General features: G+C 35.8%; 1 long non-coding RNA gene across 1 annotated transcript in view; it reads left to right on the top strand.

Moving 5' to 3' along the window:
- The window catches only part of LOC140322631 (uncharacterized), a 37,541-nt gene extending 18,185 nt beyond the window's left edge, over positions 1 to 19,356 (top strand). The window contains exon 3 of the long non-coding RNA XR_011919212.1: positions 18,910 to 19,356. This is a non-coding gene — a long non-coding RNA (uncharacterized lncRNA). The remainder of the gene's footprint in view (positions 1 to 18,909) is intronic.
- The last annotated feature ends 1,352 nt before the right edge of the window (positions 19,357 to 20,708 follow it).

Below are 20,708 nucleotides of genomic sequence, written 5' to 3'. Positions count from 1 at the left end.
TGTACAGCGCTGCGTAATATGTTGGCGCTATATAAATCCTGTTTATTAATAATAATAATAATAATAATAATGTCACTAGCTGTCCCCTAAAAGGGCTCACAATCTTACTTCTCTACCTCAGTCATATGTCTACAGTGTAAGGTCAATTTTTTGGGGTGTAGGTAATTAAACTAACTGCATGTTTTTGGGATGTGGGAAGAAAACGGAGTACCTGGAGGAAATCCACGCAGACATAGGGAGAACCTGCAAACTCCATGCAGATAGTGACAGAGATTCGAACCTGGGACCTTGCGCTGCAAAGGCCAGCACACTAACCTCTAAGCAGCCATGCTGACATTACATATATATATATATATATTTACACAGATTTAACACTATGTAATGCAATTCTCATTTACCCATGTCTGCTTAATACCTCTCTAGTACATCAAATTAATTAAGCGCCTCTTTATTTTTTTATTCACCTTTTTCCAGGTAAATAGGCACTTTTAGTTTTTAGGAGTTTACAATAATCCATAGGAGCTCAATACTTAGCAATGTGTTTTCATATTTTTTTAATATATTATTTAGTGATTTGTAGCTAAATCCTTTAGGTTCACAGTTATATTCTGCATACGCCTAGTCTGTTTGTATTACATAACCAGGATACCCCAGGCAGTTTGACCCAATTCTAAAACTGGGTTATAGCCGTGACCTTGGATCGTTGACCCAAATCTCAAATCAGTTTGTCAGGGCAGCCAAGCTGTTATGTCAGCTAATATTAGAAACTGCTTTAGGTGATGTATGTCTTGTTGTAGGGATGTTTAGGATGGTTGATTAGATCATAATCAAAAAATACATTTTATCTTCATTCCTAGGTCTATGTAATTTTACAAAACACTAACAGATATTTTGAAAAAACACTGTCACTTTTTTAAAAGAAATAAGTATTATCTATTTTTGTTTTACATTTTTTACTATTATTTTAAATGTTCAGTTTACATCTGTAAATTTTATACAGAGTGCATGAGGGTTTTGCATAGCTGGTTTCCTGTGATTTACTCCACATTTCAATTTTTTATTATTATTATTTTTTTTGTTAATAAAAATAATAACAAACAGCATTTGTAGTGCCAACATATTACACAGCACTGTACATTAAATAGGGGTTGCAATTGACATACAGATACAAAAAATGACATAGGAAGGGTAGAGGACCCTGTCCAGAAAGTTATCATCAATTTTTATTAAAATAATTGTAAAAATTTTGATCTATTTTAATGGAAAGTTTATTCTTAAATGTATTAAATATCGGTGAGTTATGCCTAAGAATTATAGCCTACAATGAAAAATTTCCATGCAAACAATTGTACTGCTTTTTGCATTGAAATTTGGATGGAATTAGACCATTAGGGAGGTTAAGAAAAAGGTGAATGTTTTTCTAGAAGCACAGAATATACCTGGGTATTAAAGCTTTAAAGAAAAAATATAACAGTGACTGATCCCGGGAACATCTGATGGCCTCATGGATTCAGGAAGGAATTTTTTTTCCCCTGTTGAAGCAAATTGTACCAGGGTTTTTTTTTTGCCTTCCTCTGGACCTTCTTTGTCTTATAGGGTTTTATATCTGGGATAAGTTTATTTCCCTAGTGGTTGAATTTGATGGACCTATGTCTTTTTTCAACCTGACCTACTAAAATAGAGAAACCTCAGAACTGTACAAGCCAAATTTGTAAAACTGGATGTATAGTAAACCATAAAAATGAACTTCTCTTATTTACTCAATTCTGTCCTATAAAGAAGATCTTAAGTCACAGTCCTCACATTAAGAAACAGCAACAAGCTCACAAATAAATATGAGTAACATAATTTTCAAACATGTTTTTACTATGAAAATGTGTTTATGCAGTAAAAGGTATGCAGGAGCTTCCAGTGGTTTTCACTATTGCAGCAGAGCGTTTGGTCCCTTCCTACGGGAATTCTACATATCTTTTTATTCATTGCATTTTAAATTATAGTGTTGGTGTTTACATTTGTTTTCTGAGCTTTCTACAACACAATGGAGTGGCTACAACTGAAGACATACTAAAAAGACCATGGATTGGGAGCATGAGAATGAGCATGAAAAAGGTATGCATGGACTAATTGAACAAGCACTTTTAGAGCAACAGGGGAAGGACTTTATTTTTTTTTTCACTTAAGTGACCCTTTAACTATGTAAAATATTAAATATTTATTATATCTACTCTAAAAGGCCAAAAATATCTGTTAATCATTTCAGAAAATCAAGGCTCTATAACTATTTTGTAACTATGCTTTGAAAAACTACAGAGGGCTGACACCACTCCCAATGAAATATTTGTGTGGTCACTACATAGGATAACTTTTCTAGAGGGTCAACAGGTGTTTCTGTAAATGCTCTGCCTTTAGGAGGAAAAAGCATTATTTCACTTTAAATATATATTTCAGTTATACTTGTGACTAAGAAAGTATCACAGTTATTTTTCTATACTCAATGATTTTCTAGCACAGTAACCTATGCTTTAGCTTAAGCTTTTTTTTATTTGTCCTCCACCTATGTGGTCAGCAGGAGCGTTCACATATATGGATCAGAGAAGCATTTTATTCCCAAGGCCCACAGTGATTTCAGTTATGCAGGCAGTGGTATATAGAAACCTTTTTCTTGTATAAAAGAGCTTTCATAGCTCTCGCACAGAGCACTAGACACACAGCTAACCCTATGATTATACTCAAGCCTGAATGACTACTGTAAAACACAGAAAGTTTTAACCTGAGCTATTCACTCTCTAATATTCTAGAAATGTAGAAATGTTGTATAATTGAATTGTACTTTTTAGGTTGCAACTTTATATCTGCTGATAATACCAAAGCATAAGTAATTCTATCAATGGCACAGTATGGTGCCATTAATGCTGGGCCCCAGGAGACCATGTAAGCTAACCTGTGACCTATGACTACTATTTTTTTACCTTATGGACCTATTCACTCTTAACCATTTAAAAGGAAAGATTAGATATATTTAATATAATATATTTATATAAAAGCAAGTTTTACCTGTTTTGTGTCTTTGAGGTACTACGCATAAGGCAAGCATTTAAAGCTGAACTCCAGCCTTACCTTCCTTTATGCACAGTTGCACAGATTCCTCTCCTGTACTGAAATTGCGTACATTGTTTTTACTGCACTCCATTAATGTTTTTTAGTCTGTTAGGCTTTAATACATGTGTATGTTTCTGTCCCAATAAAGCTCCTCTATTTCTTGTTTTGCTGTCAATGAGACAGGAAGTCAAGTGAAATCTCCCCAACTGACAGAAATTGAAAGCTGGACTATTTAAAGTCGATTTAAAACTAAGAAAAAACATTAGCTGTTCTGGGGTTAGGTTTTAACTCACTATATAACCAACACCAGATCTGCACTGCAGCCTGAGTAGTCAATATAAAGTCCTTGAATAATACTTTATTGGACTTGTTGAATTTCTTTGGATTATTATCAGCATGCATAGGCTAATTTTATGTCTACTGAAGTCAGACTAATACTGTAAGACACTTCATTTAGGAAGAACAGACTTTTGATTCATGGGATGGAGAATGGATTAAAATTACATTAGAAAACATAATTCTAGACTCCTAGCATTTAGGATGCCAAGAAAGACTCAAGTTACAAATTGCCAAAATGTATGACTCAGTAAAACTGTAAAACTAAAATATCTGGACTGGTCTCTGCCCAAATGGGCTGTTTCCTGTTAGGAATTATGTAATGCCTGGAGAATGAAAAGCATTCCCAGAGTTACACTGCAACAACTTTAGAATAAACCACTAGCCAATTTTCACTAAACAGATTTTGGTTTTAGTATAAACTTTTTGCAATGTTAGTGTTGTGAGCCAGTATTATGATTCTTCGCGTGGGAGACATTGCAACAGAGCAAAAATGTATCATAAGTGCAGTGACATGTGGTGTAAATAATGAATTGAGGATTCCAGAGGAAAGGCAGCCACATTTTTACTATCTGAAAACATTCAGTATATATAATATAATGAAAGCTGTACATGCCATAGCACAATAAGATAACATTTAATACTAGTAGAATAAAATAAAAGCCCTTATTGCCCCATTAGCTGCCTGTGTTTCCGTTGGACAGACTTTAGGGAAACAATCCAGTTTCTTTCTGTTGCAGTGTACCTGTTGAGTTTTCATAACATCCAATGAGCATGAGGAAACTTGGAGTTCAAGGATAATGTATACCAACTTCTTTCTGGGGTGAAAATTACTGTATGTAAATATAGAACACGCGCTTTTTAGACTCTTCGTCTGGGCTTTTCCAGGTTTGGATCCTGACCATCTTGACCATTCGTTCCCAACAACCCAGTATGTCTGGATTGTACACTGAGCTGCACATTCAATAGAAGACTGTGAAAAGGCAGGTAAATAGTTTTATTGTAGAAGTACCATAGCATGTGCCCTCTGCAATAAAAAGCCTGCATGCCTTTTTATGCCTTTTTATTTCATTTAGTTTAGCTTTAATATGCCAAAAACCTAAGCCCAAAAGTCTTTTTACATTATTAGTTGTCTTCTTTTAGGGCTTTTCAAAAAATACAATAAAGAATAATACACAATATACATTAAGTGTACTCATGATTTCAAATCTGCATTCATTTTATACCTCTATAAGTTCAATTTAACAGAGCAATTTTTCATTCTGTGGTCTGCGCCTCAAACCATAAGGGAGAAGAAAGGGGTTGAGAAAATGTGAATCAAATGATAGACAGTATGGAGTTAAAGGTAAGTCATTAGTTCCCTTACTAGTTTTTTTAAAATTATTTTATCATTTCTAGTTTTATATGTAATCCCCCCATTTTATTGCTTAGTGGCTTTTTCTAAAGGTATCATTGGTTGTACTTAAATCCACTACCATGCCTGTCAAATTTGCAGCCACCAAATGATATATAGCAGAATAGGAGGTGATTTAGTGGCTTGTGAATCTCTGTCAGCAGTAAAATACTACAGAGGACAATGAGATTGGTGTGAACAAAGGAAGGGAAGGAGAGATGGATAAGTCACTGGACCAGAGATATGTTTCAAGCCTTCTTATTTCCCTTTTTTCTAAAACAGAAAACAAGCCTGCAATTCAGAAACGTAAGACAATAACAGCTTTTTTTTGTTTTTAAACACATTGTAATATCAGGCATAGTTTTATGATCTCATGAATCTAAAAATCAAATACATGTTCAGGGAAAGGTAGAGGTTTGTAGCACACGAACTTTTGCTATTTAGTAAAGTAATAAAGTAATTAAAGTAAGTAAAGTAAAGTAAGTAAAGTAAGTAAAGTAATTTATAAAGTAAGAGATATTCTTTATTTTTCATTAATCGTAATCTGATATAACGGTGTTGACAAGATGTTTGCTTCGGGATTCAGCTATGACAACCTTTGCTGCAAAGCATAGACATAAGAGAATATATTAGTCTTTGATCAGTCCCTAGATGTTAGTGAAGGGGTAGATATACATGCACAATGTGATCAACTTATGATTTTCTCTGGTCCAGTTACCTAATTAGAGGCACTCGCATTGCATGAACACTTTTAAATCTGCAATAGGGAGCAGCTGAAAGTAGCTATACTTGGGCCAGGAAATTTATATTGCTTGGGTTAAGGTTTCTATACCTGTTCCTCCTTAATAGTATTTTGTTTTTTAGTGTCCTATAGACATTGGATTTTGGCCTATCCAGCCAAAACTGAGGCTATTATCTAATACCTGGGCACCAGGTCTATTCAAGTAAACAACTTTTTATTTTAAAACCCGTTACCAGAAACATTCAACATTTATAAATATTATATACTATAATGCATGAAAAAACTTTATTAATATTTTAAAATACTTTTTTATGATTCATTAAAACTCCTGTACAAATAATAAAATCTTTATATGTTTATTAAAAAATATTTTGGGTTATTGACAAGGAGAGCTCAAAAGGCTAGTCACCAGTAATGCTTTTGGCTTCCCGAGCAAAAGACTAGTCACCAGTATTGTGGTTTCCCTGTAGATGATCTGTAGATGCCATGCCTTATTCTGTTCTGTATCACTGCGTTGAGGTAGTAATCTTTGTAGAGGTAGAATTTTACTTGCTCGTTTTGAATTTAGATCAGCACAGTACCGATCTGTTGATAGTAGCCAGAGGCAGCACTGTCATAGATTTCACGACTCTTTGCACAAAAGTGCCTATACACATACTCATTTACCAGAAAGTATACAGCTATTTTTATAGAAATTCCATAGTACAATTTCCATTTCTAAAAATTCCCTATAACCTAAAACTTTCAGATGTGCAGAAGTAACATCTCAGAGTGGCCTATGATGTCAAATTCAGAGGAAGACCAGGTGAACATGAAGAAGAGGTGAGCATTACAGGAGCTTTATTTCCAATTTAAGTTAGGTTATCACCACCAAACCTTTAGTGGTACCCATTGGGTCTGAGTAAATAAAAGTTCTCAATACTGGAGAAGATAGACTATCTTAGGAGAATCTGAGCAAATCAGCAAACCTGGAGTGGATCTCCGTAAAATCCAATTGCTATTAGTTGGCAAATGCTTTTAATTCTGGACCAGATCCTTTCCAGGTTTGCTGGATTACTCAGGTCTTTTCCGTAATAGTCTATCTTCTCTAGTCTTGGAGAGCTTTTATTTATATCAAGCCTATTGTGTTCACAACCTAACAAGAGGTCAGGATATATGGCAGAATCATCAATGACAGATTATTTATAATTTTGTTTTGTAAATACGGAAAATACAGTCTACTCCTAAAAACAAAAACTAGAATACAAACAGACAGCACAAAAATGGTGACTTTGAGACATAGAGAAGCGTTGTGTTTGTATTTCCTGGAAGTAAACCAGAGAGATAATCCTGGAAACAAAAGAGCTGTGTTGCTGACAGTTTGTAGTGCCAAGTGCTTTTACAGTGTATATATTCATTCGTTTCCCTAACGTACCAAAACCCTATAAAAAACTGACAGTGATGCCAGAAAATGATTTCTCACCATTTCCCTAAACCCCTAACAGAGATTTCTGGTTTCATGGACTTTGTCAATAAACAATTTACAACATTTCTAGCTCAATAAGCTTGTTTAAATGAAGATCAGTGTTACACTTTTTAGAAAAAAAAATGTTTTCTATGAGCCATAGTTCAGATCCAGCTGTAATATCCACTGTGCATACATTTATTAATCTGTCTCCATCTAACTACTGGCGGGGGTGCAGTGTATTCAAAAGGAGGGGTCGCTTTATAAACATTAAATTTTGTCTAAGTGAATATTATGCATTTTTTATAGATATTTTTGCTTTGCAGTCACATACAACAGCTTGTTTCTGATATTTAAACATCAGTACAAATTATTTTTTAATTATTCACTGCTTGGCTGAAGAAGATTTGGTCATTGTCGCATAAAGAAGAATTTACATGAAAAGTGACTAATAACTACCTTTAGTTTTTCTTCAATTACTTACATTTACATAAAATCATTAGCTTATAAAAGGCGGATGATTCATAAAGCCATAGCAATACAGTTATACGCATTTACTGCTGCACTATCCCATTTTAGAAGGTATTTAAATGGTGGTAAAACCACCAGGATAAGTTTCATCATAGTGTATTTTTAAAGATTTAGAAAGGATATTCATAGGTAAAAAGCATTATCAATGGCCAAAATGTGAATGTACTAGTAAGAAACATCATGCAATGTTACTACCTGTCAGTTACCATGGCCTACTCACTGGGTTACAAACACATAAAGGCAAAAAGGAAAAAGTCAGCGAGTGCAAGAGAATTCCCAGAGTGGTGAGAAAGTTGCTGAGTTAAAGAAGAGATGGTATATCCTACACTGATTGAAAAAAGAAGAAGCAATAATTCAAAGCATGAAACATACACAAAAGACTGCCAGATATGATTCAGATATAGGTTGATGTTACGGTATGTATGTCTAATAATAATTTAAAAAAAAATCAATTCCAGTCCGCCTGTGATGTGGAGACAAATAAAATAAAGGCATTTAAAAAAACAATCTAAAAAAATGCTAATGGTATTACCCCATAAAGTTACTTGCACAAAATATTTTTATCCATAATGGCTTAAGTAGTAAGAAGTTATTATGGCTTTCAAAACTTTGAAGAAAGAAGATGTTGGACCGGGATGAAAGGCTGGAGAAAGTAGAAGCAATGGAGATGGAGTCCTGCAACCACAGGATGGGACCACATTGCATACTAGTTGGTTATTCTGCAATGTTATGTGAGCTTGCTGTTCATAACTGAATTGTGGCAAAACCCAACCCTCCATCCAGCTGCCACTCACTGGCAATGTAATTGGCAGCTAGCAGGAGGACCAGATGCTGCTTGCAGTGTCTGGCTCACAATTGCCCCCATCCATCAGTAACCACACTGCTGCACGGGAGTAAAGCTGGTCTGAGCAAGCGTTAAAAGAAGAAAAATTTAGGTTACTTCTGCTAGCACATATACACTTAATGCTCTAACCACCAATTGACTTGTCACTCATACTTCTAAGTAAAATGTAGTTATAAAAATGCAATTATTCATTCTCATTGAAATATATTAGCCTTATTAGCCCATTTTATTTGTTTTCAAGTAATATGATTTGCTTTTTGACATGCTTTAAAATAACGTAACATTTTTCTAATGTGAGTTTCTTGCCTTGTTCGAAGAAAAACATTTCAGTAAGAGTTTTGTTGGAAACACAAATCATTTCCAAAATGAGCCAAACTAAATACATTTAGCTTTTTATACACCTTTGCCCTTACCAAAGCTTCATATCTTTACAGCAATACACTGATTTACTAAACACATTATATGCCAAGGTCCTGTCCAGAAATCTTTGGATGCCCTGACTTCCCGAATTCAATCCCCTAGTGAGTTTATTTTCCCTGTGTGTTTAAAAGAAGGAATTGTAGAGCTTCATGGAAGGAATAAATCAAGTAAGGGTTGCTTTTAAAGGGCAAATAAACATAAAATACAAGTTGTCTTCTAAAAAAAAAGCATTTTCAAGCAAAGGAAAACATCCTATTCACTGTGTTTACTCAAAAAATATTTATTCAAAATGTATGACATAAGTTTACAGTATAGATCAGTGATTCCCAACCAACAATTTCTGTGAAATCCTAAGAGTCCTCCAGAGGTTGGTAGGGGTTCCTTGAGCAATAAGCACGTGGTTCCTCTCGGTTTAAGTGACACCAATGTGTCACAACCTTTTTGGTTATCTGGAAGGGTGGCATTCTTCCCCGTGGGCAGCAATGTAACAGACATTCCTCCTACTGACCCCCACACTAATGTGCTCCGAGCTGTGGACATAATAATTATAGCAGGGGTTCCCTAAAGACCTGAAAGTTTTTTCAAGGATTCTCCAATGTTACAAAGGTTGAGAAAAAAATGTATTAGATGAATGTTTAAAATTATTTTGTACATGACCTCTATGAACTTGCAGAGCCATTTGCCAACTTGAAAAAATGCATATATGTCTTGCTGTACCAGCTTTTGTCCTGTATGTATCCATGTCCCCAATGCATGAGTTATGTACTTGTCATCATTATACTCTGTCTCATGCAAAGCCTTAGGTGCTGCAAAAAATTGGAAATTAGAGAGTGAATTTGACTGAAAGCTGTAGGACATATTTTCAAGATGTGATGTGCCGATCTTGATGAATAATTACATTTTTATTAACTAGTACTTACATAGCGCTGACATATTACGCTTCACAAAGTCCAAAATCTTGTCATTACCTGTCCGTCTAAGGGGCTCACAATCTAACTGGGTTGCATCCCTACTAAGTGCAGGATCTACTAGATTATCGGTACTGGAGCACATTTGTATACGCACTCATTTAACTGCCAAATTGATTTCAATGCTCTATTACGAACTGAATAAATGCACTAACCCTCACTTGCACCTATACACGGTACTGTGGGAAAAAGATTTTTAGTACGAAATTAAAAGGGGAGTGGTGCCAGGCATGGTCGAAGGCGACGACTTGTTCTAGCAACATTACTATGTTGGAATCGTACTTTAAAGTTGCCATGCAATGGTACATGGTTCCAACCAAAGTAAAACATTTCTCTTCACAGGCCTCAGGTTTATGTTTCAGAGGCTGTGGGGAAATGGACACACAGGCTTATGTGTGGTGGCAATGCCCTTTCATAATTTGTTTCTGGGGCAGGATTTTTATATTGATGAGCACACTAACCCAGTCACCTATATCTAGGGATCCTTGGATGGCGTTACTTCATTTCAAGCCTCCAATCTTAACAAATAGTCAATTTAAACTGTGCTCTTATGTTCTTTTGGCAGCTAAGCAGACCATAGTTAAACATTGGAAGCAACAGCTTGTCCCCTATGACGAGGTCTTAGAGTGGATGCTATATTCATTAATGAAAAATTGTCAAGCCCGGTGAATAATACTTATGACAAGTTTGCTAAAGTGTGGGAACCCTGGCTCCAAAATTCTCTGACTAATCTGTCCCTGTCGACTTTATCAAATTTATGGTGATTTATATACTCTCTGTACTGTAACTTCATAGACCAGTAACCTTGGTATATTTGTTTCCAGTTCTTGTTATATTTTATCCCCCCTTTTTATGTAGGTTTACTGAATATTGTATTTTGTGCATAAATTGGTAAAATTCTTTAAAATAATAAAAACCTACTGAAAACAAAGGGGCTCACAATCTAATGTCCCATCATGGTAATTTGTCATTAACACAGTTTTAGTTAATTTTGGGGGAAGCCAATGATCCTAACCAACATGGAATGGGGAAGGAAACCGGAGTACCCTGAGGTAACCCATACAGACACAGGGAGAACATACAAACTCCATGCAGATAGCGCCCTGACCAAGATTCAAACCTGGGACCGAGTGCTGCAAAGGCCAGAATGCTGACCACTGAGAAACCTGTGCCACACAGCTCAAATGGTCTGGTGGTTGTAGCAGGTCATGGAGCTCATTCTGTCCACTCCCTGAACCTTTATCTCTTCTGAACCAGTGACTAATCAATACCATTTCATGCACAAACACAGGAACTTCAAACTTGAAGCATATTAACCACCTGGGCGGTTAGCCCGCACCTGGTTCAGAGTAAGAAAACTTGCTACTATCGGTTACCCCGAACCAGGTGCGGGGTAGCTAAAAATATTAACAAGCGTGACATTGCAATCCGATTGTCATACATTTTTTGACAATCGGATTACAACTGAAAAAAATACTTACCTTGTCCCCGCAGCTCCTCCGGAGACGACTTCTCTCTTCAGTCTTCATCCGGCGTGTGCAGTGATGATTTCCGGGGTTTCCCGGTGATGTCACTGCATGCTTCGGTGCGGGCGGGAGGCGGGGGGGAAATTCAAATCACTTTGTATTGAACTCAATACAAAAAAAGCTGTTTTGAGTCCAATACAAAGACATCTTTATATAATATATATATAATTGTGTTATATATATATATATTATATAGGCCACTGTACATTTTCATTGCATTATACACTATTTTTTTTTAAAGATTTTTTTTTTTTATGTTTTATATTTTAGTTTAATATTAAATTTATAAAATTTTGGAAATATTTTGGTGAGTCATGCCTAAGAATTATAGCCTACAATCTAAAATAAATTTCCATGCAAAAAATTTTTTATTTTTTTTTCCTTTTTTGCATGGAAGTACGGAAAGAATTAGAACATCCGGTGTTCGTGTACGCATCCCTCGACGATTCCTGATGATGTCAGTGCATACGCCTGTCGACGGGGGTCGTAGTGGGAAATTCAAATATTTTGTATTGGATTCAATACAAAGTCCGGTATCCAATCCAATACAAAATAATACAAAATATATTTTTGTGGTTTTGTCTATAGGTATGTGACGTTGGACTCTGTTTTAAAATTTACCACACTAGGGAGGTGTTTTAGAAAATTATAGTACTATACAGTATACCGAATTATTGCATTTTCAGTATTTTTTATTTAATAATGCTTTTTTTAAGCTGATTTTTGTGTTTTTTATTTAATTTTATTATTAAAGTTAATTTTTTTTACATGATTGTGCGTTTCAAACTTTATTATATTCAGGACATCTACTAGACCCTTGTTCCGACATATTTCTGTAAGTTACAGGTCTACAATTTAAAAAAAAAAAAAATTCATGAAAAACAGTGTACAGCTTTTGGTACAGAAATCCAGACATCAGTGAAACGCCCAGGTGGTTAAATAGTATGAGAATTAGAACATATAAGTATTGCTTTATCAACCTGCAAGTCCTCTCATTTTCATTCGTCTGTATGTTTTAGCCATTGGTGTTTACAGCTGACCTGTCAAAATAAATAAACATACATATTCTAAATTTTGGCTTAATATTGCTATGGTTTAATATGCTGCATTAAGCATTGGCATTCTAGTGCTTTACAAGAAATATGGCTCTGTCCATGTTTATAGTGTTTATTTCTTATTATCTAATCAAAACTCTACAAAGTGTAAAAAGATGGAAACAAGGAGCAGACATAGAGAGATTCAAAGTGTGCTTAGAAGAAGCGGGTTGTATGATGGTGATAGTGATTCTCATCAAAATCAAGTACCACCTAGAGGCAAAACAAGCTTTGTGTGCTACCTTGAAGGTGAGTAATACAATAAAATCTGGATTAAAAACAAAACATAAGTCTGCTTTGAATGTTAAGGGCAATAATAGTTTTCATAAAAGGCAGATAAAACCAACATAGGGCTCTTGTGCACAAGGGCTCCTGACGCTCCTCAGCCAAGTCAGTTTGGCAGGGGAGGGGGTCGAAGTCGGTTCTGGCAACATCTGCCTTTTATGGAAAATTTTCTTGCCCATAAACATCCCCTAACATTCAAAGCAGACTTTTAGTTTATAAAAATTCAGATTTTATTGTATTACTCACCTTCGAGTTATTACACAAAGCTCATTTTGCCTCTAGGTGAAACTTGTTTTCTGATGAGAATGACATTTACCATCATACAACCCACTTCTTCTACAGCCCAGACTGTCATAATCACACCCATGGCATTATCCTACTGACCTAGATTTACAGTTCCTCTGAGTTGTAATAGTATCACAAAGGAGTTCCTCAATTAGTATTTTTTGATTTTGGAAATTGCTTTTTGTGATTACAGGGCGTAGGCTAATTTGAGCCAATTAAAAAAAAAAAAGCACACTAAAGTACAAAATAGTGTAAATCTGTACTACACTTTGTAGAACTTCAAAATGATTTTCTTGTAAAGAAGACTCTCATATTTTATGTTTTGCCATTTTGATTTGTATCAGTACTGTAAGCCCCAGCTTTCAACTTTCAACTCTTACTGTTCTTCATGTTTTAATTTTTGGTTGTGATTATTATATTTCATATTTTATCTCTGAATCTGTTACAGGTATATTTTCTGAGCACAAATAAAGCTGACTAGTAAAAATAAATACTGTGTGTGATTCTGTGTAGTTTTGCATGTGAAGTCAAATCTTCACAAAATGTTCTGCCAAGATGTAGTCTGAACATCTCTTCATATTAATCACTTTCACCTGTGACACATCCTGCTTATCTTTTCTGCATCAGACAATCTGTCCGCCTTCATAAGCTGTTTTGTAATGCATGCACTCACTACAATTACTTGCTGTTTATAGTCTCAGTTGAATGCTCATCTCCCACGAGAAGCTTCACACTTAACCCATGACAACAATCCAGAATGTGTTTTTATCTTTAAAATAGTGCTTTCATGTTTTCTATTTACCTTTATTATTATAAGGCTGTATTTGAAGTATGCAATATTTTCTCTAAGTTTATCTATACTTGTTATCTTGTCACATTTTAATAATATAGTGCAATAGCCAATTCCAACAATTTACTCAAAAATTATGTTGAATCTCTGTGCATTTTAAAATGTAGATTTTTTTTTAGCTATTTAGTACTGTTGATTTAAAAAGCCACTGGCTCACCACGACAGCAAAGAAATGAGTATTACCAGGAGGGGTCAGTAATGTCAGTATTCATAATTATTTGCTACAGATACCCTAAGGCACTCAACTGGCCTATTTATGGATGATAAACTATCTGCATTATCTTAATTATGATAAACTATCTTCATTATCTTACAGGCAAGAATGATTTCTTTATTCACCTTTCTAGCTGCTTGTAATGTACAGTAATTACTTCTCAAAGAGCTTTAAGAATCAGAAAAAAGACTAGAAGTTAGTATGGCTCTAACAGCTTAAAAACACTTGTGTGTATTTCTATTAGAAGCCTAGAAGGTTTTCCACTATCACAGAATATAAAGATAAAATATATAGATAAAGGATACAATATATCTGCCTCAACTAGAAAATTTAATAATGAATTTCTCCCCATTACCTATAGTCACAGAGGTGAATAAGAACATGATTTAAAGTGCTTATTGCACCATTAGTTTTATCAACTAGTCAAAGTACCAAAATGAACACCTTATTATTGTTAATATATGGGGTTAATATATGTTGGTAAACTGTTGTGTGATTGTGTATTCTGTAAAGTTCTGTGTCATTTGTAAAAACCATGTACATACAAAGAATAACTAAATGTTAAATACTGGGAGTAGAGTTCCACTTTTTCAAATGTTTGATGAGGTAGGTCAATCTTGCAGAAAGGGACAAGTGATAAAAAATTCTGCAATATCCTTCCTTGCCTGCCTGATTTCCCTGTGCAACTGTCAAAAAAGGTGAGCTGCATATACCGGGACGGAACGAACATCATTCAGCATTACATCATCCTGGCCTGGCCAATCAAGAGGGCCAAAGAGTGCAGGTAGCTTGTGAAAGTTTAAGGTGATGTATCGATAGATGGTTTATATGGCTAGTTGCAAAAACAACTGCTTCTCATCCAAACACATTTAGCTGAATATAACTGCATTAGACTGTATCCATAGCAGTTCACAGGCAGTTGGCAGGCCCAAACATTTGTTCAGAGGTGGCAACATATTAGAACTCAGGATCTACTTCAGAGTTTGACAAACAACTGACAACTATTAAACACTCCTATGGCCATTGTTATTTTTTTCCATGATTGAACATAAAGGTGGCAGTTGATTGGCCACTAACAGGCCATCCATTAGGGCTCTATCATGTACCTTTGAATCACCTGTACTGCAATGTGAATAAAGCACTTAACAAGTATGGCATACGGCTAAAGATTCTTTGTTAGTGAGTATTTCCAGTTAGGTAAGAGGGCTATTTATATCACCCCTGGACCAAATCAGCATTTAAATAATTGTTGCAGTTTGGAGGATACAAGGGAAAGTTTTGATTGTACCTAAATTTCAGCAGTGAATGGCAGCCATGAGTTAACTTACACCTATTTGCTTGATTACATCAAGGCTTTCTGCTAAAAACTCTGTGGGTCTCACAGCTGCTACCAGACACAAGTTCTCCCACTATAAATTTCTGGTGCAAGGTTTATTGGTATTGGTGGTTCTGGTACAAAAGGTATCATTTTCTGTTTAAAACAGAGAATACAAGAGGCTAATTCTTTTTAAGATTATTTTCATGAATTATTTCGCTAGGTGTCAGGTTGCTGTAAAAAGTCAGACGTGCAGCATGATTAAGAATAAATTAGAAAGTCATTGTCGTGGTAAAGCATTTAGTATGCATCAGCCAGCCAAAGGGTATTTATTCCTTCACTTTTCTTTCATAGAACATCTCCTGCTTAGAAATAAGCAGCTTTGGTAAATCTACATTTTCAAGGACATTACCACCTTGCAATAATAATTCATCCTTAAAAACGCACCCTAGAATGATTTGTTAGACAAGTAATTATCAAGTTCTAAATCTGGAAGAGACACTGAGATAGTGGAGTATGCAACTTGTCATTTATATGCCATGGTTTCATCAGTATTCTTTGTCTTTTTTGCACTAAACTCCAGGTATATAATGACTGTTATGTAATCCGAAATCTTTACATTTATTTTTAAATTCAGCCAGCAAAAGAAAACGAAATATTCTTTATAACAACATTTTATCTGTTTGTTGGCAGAAGGAGATCCCTCCTTAGTAGGATGATACTTTTTCATTGTACAATCGCTTGGGTATGGGCTAATGACCACTGAATTGCTAAATAACAATATAGAAAGGTGAAATCAACATCTGGGCTGTGTTGTCTGTCCTCCAAGAGCAAAATGTCCTATTAGTACAGTAGGGAAAAGTTAAATGTCTGGTCACATTTTTATTGTGTTTTGTGTCTCTACTGGAGATTGTCTCTCACCTACTAAGCAATATTAACCATAAGTAAGTAGAACCACAATGGGGACATATCCTGAACATGACTGCACAAGGGAAAGGATCTTGGAAGCTCCCAGAGAAAAGGCTAGCTTTACAAGCTAATATGGGCCCTTTTTTATTCCTGTACCCTGTTTCCTGGAAAGGAAGGGAAAACAACCCAATGCCTATTTTCTTTCAGGCCTAGCTGTTCCTAAAATGGTTCCAGTCCACTTCTCTGAGCAGCTATTCGCCTCCCTTTGCTCTCAAGCCACTCTTTCCACAAGGTGGGCCCAGTCGGGACACAGCAGGCCTGCTTTAATAAAGCTCTCCAAGGCTGCAGAAAATACACTTTCATTAGTGAACCTGGGTGATCCAGCGTCCAGCATTTTAAGAGCCCTGTGTTCTTCTTCAATATGTCAATCAAATATTGAAAGCAATCAAAGAAATGCCTTTTCCTTTCAGGTAACAAAGAAAAAAAGGAAAGACAATACTGCAAGTTTTTTTTCTTTTTATAGGTTATATCAGTTCTGACAATTTCCATAAATATGAACATAATCCAGTTAAATCTTTTTTTTTCTTTGTAAAATTGCAACAGCTTTTTTTTTTAGGATCCCTCAATTTTATGTAATAAAAATATATTGGCTATTTCACCCCATCCCAGACATGGTTTCAGAAAATTATTTTTTTCTACAGGACTAGAATTGGTTGACTAGAATTGGTTTTATGAACAGATAATCATGAAAGAATAACTCATTTGCATAAACATGTTGTAGAAGAATTGCCCTAGTATTTGAAATTTATCCTACGAGATTTTGACTCGAAAAAACTTGATGGGTGAATATTTTAAAAAATAACTTGGGAACTATTGAAGTAAGGAAGCTTGGCAGTCCTAATGACAGGTACCATCAATAACCGTTTCCCTTAATTACCTTGCCTAAACCCATGGAAATGTCCAATGAGAGTAGGTGGAAATGTGACCCCCTCTTCCTTCTATATTTTAGTACTCGGCAGGGCAGATCTCTGTCACATTGAGGTTGGGGGAGATCATTAGATCTGCCTAACTTTTTTTTTGTTTTTAAAGACTCTGACAGGCAAACAGACAAGCGGAGAACCTGTGAATAATAACTATCATTAGTAGGGCAATACTATAAAGAAAACTCAGAGGGGTAGAGGGGTATTTGGCAAAGAAAACCTAAAATGGCCTAAAATTTTAGAGTAAGCATGTCTTTTAATGTTGTGACTGCATTGGCATGTCTGCATGTAGTAAAATCTACAAGTATGTGTATATTGTGTGTTTGTCTGTTGCTAACAGTCATAATAAAATCTACTGAGAACCTTGTGACTAATAAATATTTATAATGATTTCCACATGATTGTCCACTTACTAATTATTTTCTAATGAAAAATGATATCTTTATGTAGGAGTTTTAGCCACTTTTGGAGAGAACAGAAGGATGGCTATTTATTGTGCTGCTTCTTTTTCCTTGTCTAGTCATAGCCTGGAGTAGGTAGGTGACCAGACTGTGCTGCTAAAGAATGTAAAGAAATATGATGATGTTTTGTAAATACATTTGAGAAAAGCAAGTACCCAGAATGGCTAAATGGTTTGTCAAGGTTGACAAATTACAAAACCACTTGGTAAACAACTTTCTAATATATGTGTCTCAACTTTGTTTTTGGTCAGTTCTCCAGAATTCAGCTTTAAATTGGAGAAAGAAAAAGGAAAACATTTAGCTGAAAAAGGAGAAGTGCAACAAAACGGAAAGTAATTATTTGACCTTTATGTGTTTATAAGACATACTTGCTAAACATCTGAGATAAACAAAAGGGATAATACATTATTTTTTTCATACTGTGCTGTCGTATTGGATAAATCCATTTAGTGACCTATTTCAGTCTTGGTTCTTACGAATGTAGTTTTGAAAAAGAACAGATGAAAGAAAAGAAACAGGTCAATCCAGTTTAATATTTTCCAGGTCAACTAAACAAAAACCCACACGGGGAAGATTATTATTTTACGTAGGATGGGAGGGAGTTGTTGTCAGTCTGTTGTCTCACTGAATCAGGTTAGGTTTTACCTTCCAACTTGTTTGTTTAAACATCAGGTAACCTATAATTTAAGAGATAAAGCATTAGGTTATGGTATATAGTACTGTGAATGAATTCTTATGTTTTAGATAAGATAAATAAAATGGAACTATCCTCACCTTTCTTACTTTATAAAATATGGTGGTTAACCTTCTTACATAAGTAAGTCAGGTTGAAAAAAGACATAAGTCCATCAAGTTTAAACACTAGGGAAATAAACATATCCTAGATAAGACATAGTTCATATCCTATAAGACATAGTTGGTCCAGAGTAAGGCAAAAAAAAACCCTGGTACAATTTGCTTCAAAAGGGGAAAAAATATTAGGAAAAACAATCTTTTTACATTTGAAGGAGTGATACCTTCTGATCTGTGTTTACTGTTGCAGCAGTAAAAACTAAATAGGAAACCTGCATACATTACATATCCCAGGAGGCTGTGGGCTGCTTTTTCTGCCCATGCCCAACATCGGTGGCTTTTGGTGGTCCAACAAGTGGCTGTCCTCTAATGTAAAAAAATTAAACAGTAAGATTGGCAATTCTTTTTACATTTTTTGAAGGCATGTCACGATCTCTCACCTGCACAGCGCAAGTTCAGGTGACGTATGAAGAACAACTAGGAAGCAGATTGAAGCGCTTGGTGTCCAGTCCCTGCCAGAACAAAGATGGAAGATGGAATGGCTCAGTACCAAGTGGACTGAGGAGAGATTGATAGCTTTTAACCTTTAAAGGCATGTGTTTTTTTTATTTAATGATAGTTCTGCTTAATATCCAGCAAACCTGAAATGGATCTAGTCTAAAATTTAAAAAACTTTTAAAAGTAATAGCAAACGATGTTTAGGACATCTATTCCAGGTTTTCTTGATCACCCAGGTTCTTCCATAATTGCTCCAGAGCTTTATTAAATCAGGCTGTAAGGTACTTACCCGTCCTGCGAGCCCACGGCGTCCCTGGGGATCCCAGCCGCAGAGGGAGACGCCGCAGTAGCAGGCAGCATGGCCGAGGCTGCTGTCCTGCTCACAGCGTGTCTCTCTCTGCAGGCGGAGGGATCCGTCCTGGCCAAACTACTGTTCAGCCAGGTGGCATCCCTTGCATCTCTATGGACGTGGTTACAGAAACTCCTGTTCTCAGCACTCCTTTGGAGGTGCAAAGTAGTGCACGTCCTAGGGGTGCTGTGGGAAGAGGTGCGCGCGCTACCATGCGTGCCTCTTGTACCCCCGAGGGCGTGGCACTTGGCTGCGTCGCCGCGGGGCGGGACATAGTTAGTTTGAATCGGCCGCAGGGGATTCAGTTACTCTCCAGTCAAATGGCACCAGGTGGCGCAAGGTCATTGGTCACCCTGGCCATTTAAGGAGAGCCTGTCCTGTACACCATGGCCCGCTATAAGCCTCTGTGAACACAGTGTGATTGGGTGCGTTCTTGTGTTGGTTTATGCTAATCCTGTTTGTCATTTCCATAGCGACCTGGTCTGAACCTGACTCTTGCCTGAACTCTGCCTGCCCTGACCTCGGATTGTTAATGACCATTCTTGTCTGCTGCCTGCCCTGACCTCAGATTGTTCCTGACCTGCCTTTGCCTTACCCTCCTGTACTTTGCTTATTTGGACTTAACCTTTGTCGTGTTTTATGACATTAATAAAATGTGATAAAAGGATATCTGGAGTTGGTTGTGGTTTATATGCCCAGGCGCATTACACAGGCTCATTAAAAGAGACGTGAATGAGTAACTTCCCTGACACATTCACTTATCTATGAACATCTTAACTTGAACTACTGTGCTCTGTAAACAACAGTTTAATTGTATTATTTTTAATAATTTAATAAAGATACTTTAAAAAAATGCATAAAATATATCAAGCGTATTCTCCATAAATACCACATTAAATAGTTCAACCTATAAACAAGTGAAAACTTCTTGATATCCATACCAAGATATAGTTATATGTGAGATTCTGGACACAATTCTGTGTCAAAATCAGGTACTTACAGTTGCAATTATAAAAGTTATATTTATTTTAATAAAATCATAACTACAATACCAATTCATCTTCACTATTTCACCTCAAATGTATTATTTGCATTTTTAGAAACAGCATACGGTGTATCCTAAGTATAAAATTGCTTATGTTGTTGAAGTGATCTAACCTCTTATTATCTTACAGCTTGGTTCCAGAGAAATTATTATGGTCTTTGAGTTTATACTTTTCTCACTAGGGAGATGTGGATTGTCAACAGGGTGTAATGCAGAAGTTACCCAGCTGCTAATCTTCACCATACATTTCGATAAGCCATATACATATATTCTTATAAATATAACATTGTATTTATATATAATACTATGGTAGGGGGTTTACTGTGGG

Source organism: Pyxicephalus adspersus, chromosome 1, assembly GCF_032062135.1.
Source record: "Pyxicephalus adspersus chromosome 1, UCB_Pads_2.0, whole genome shotgun sequence".
In the NCBI taxonomy this organism is placed as follows: domain Eukaryota; kingdom Metazoa; phylum Chordata; class Amphibia; order Anura; family Pyxicephalidae; genus Pyxicephalus; species Pyxicephalus adspersus.
The sequence above is the reverse complement of the archived record's forward strand: the minus strand, read 5'-3'. Positions and strand labels throughout refer to the sequence as shown.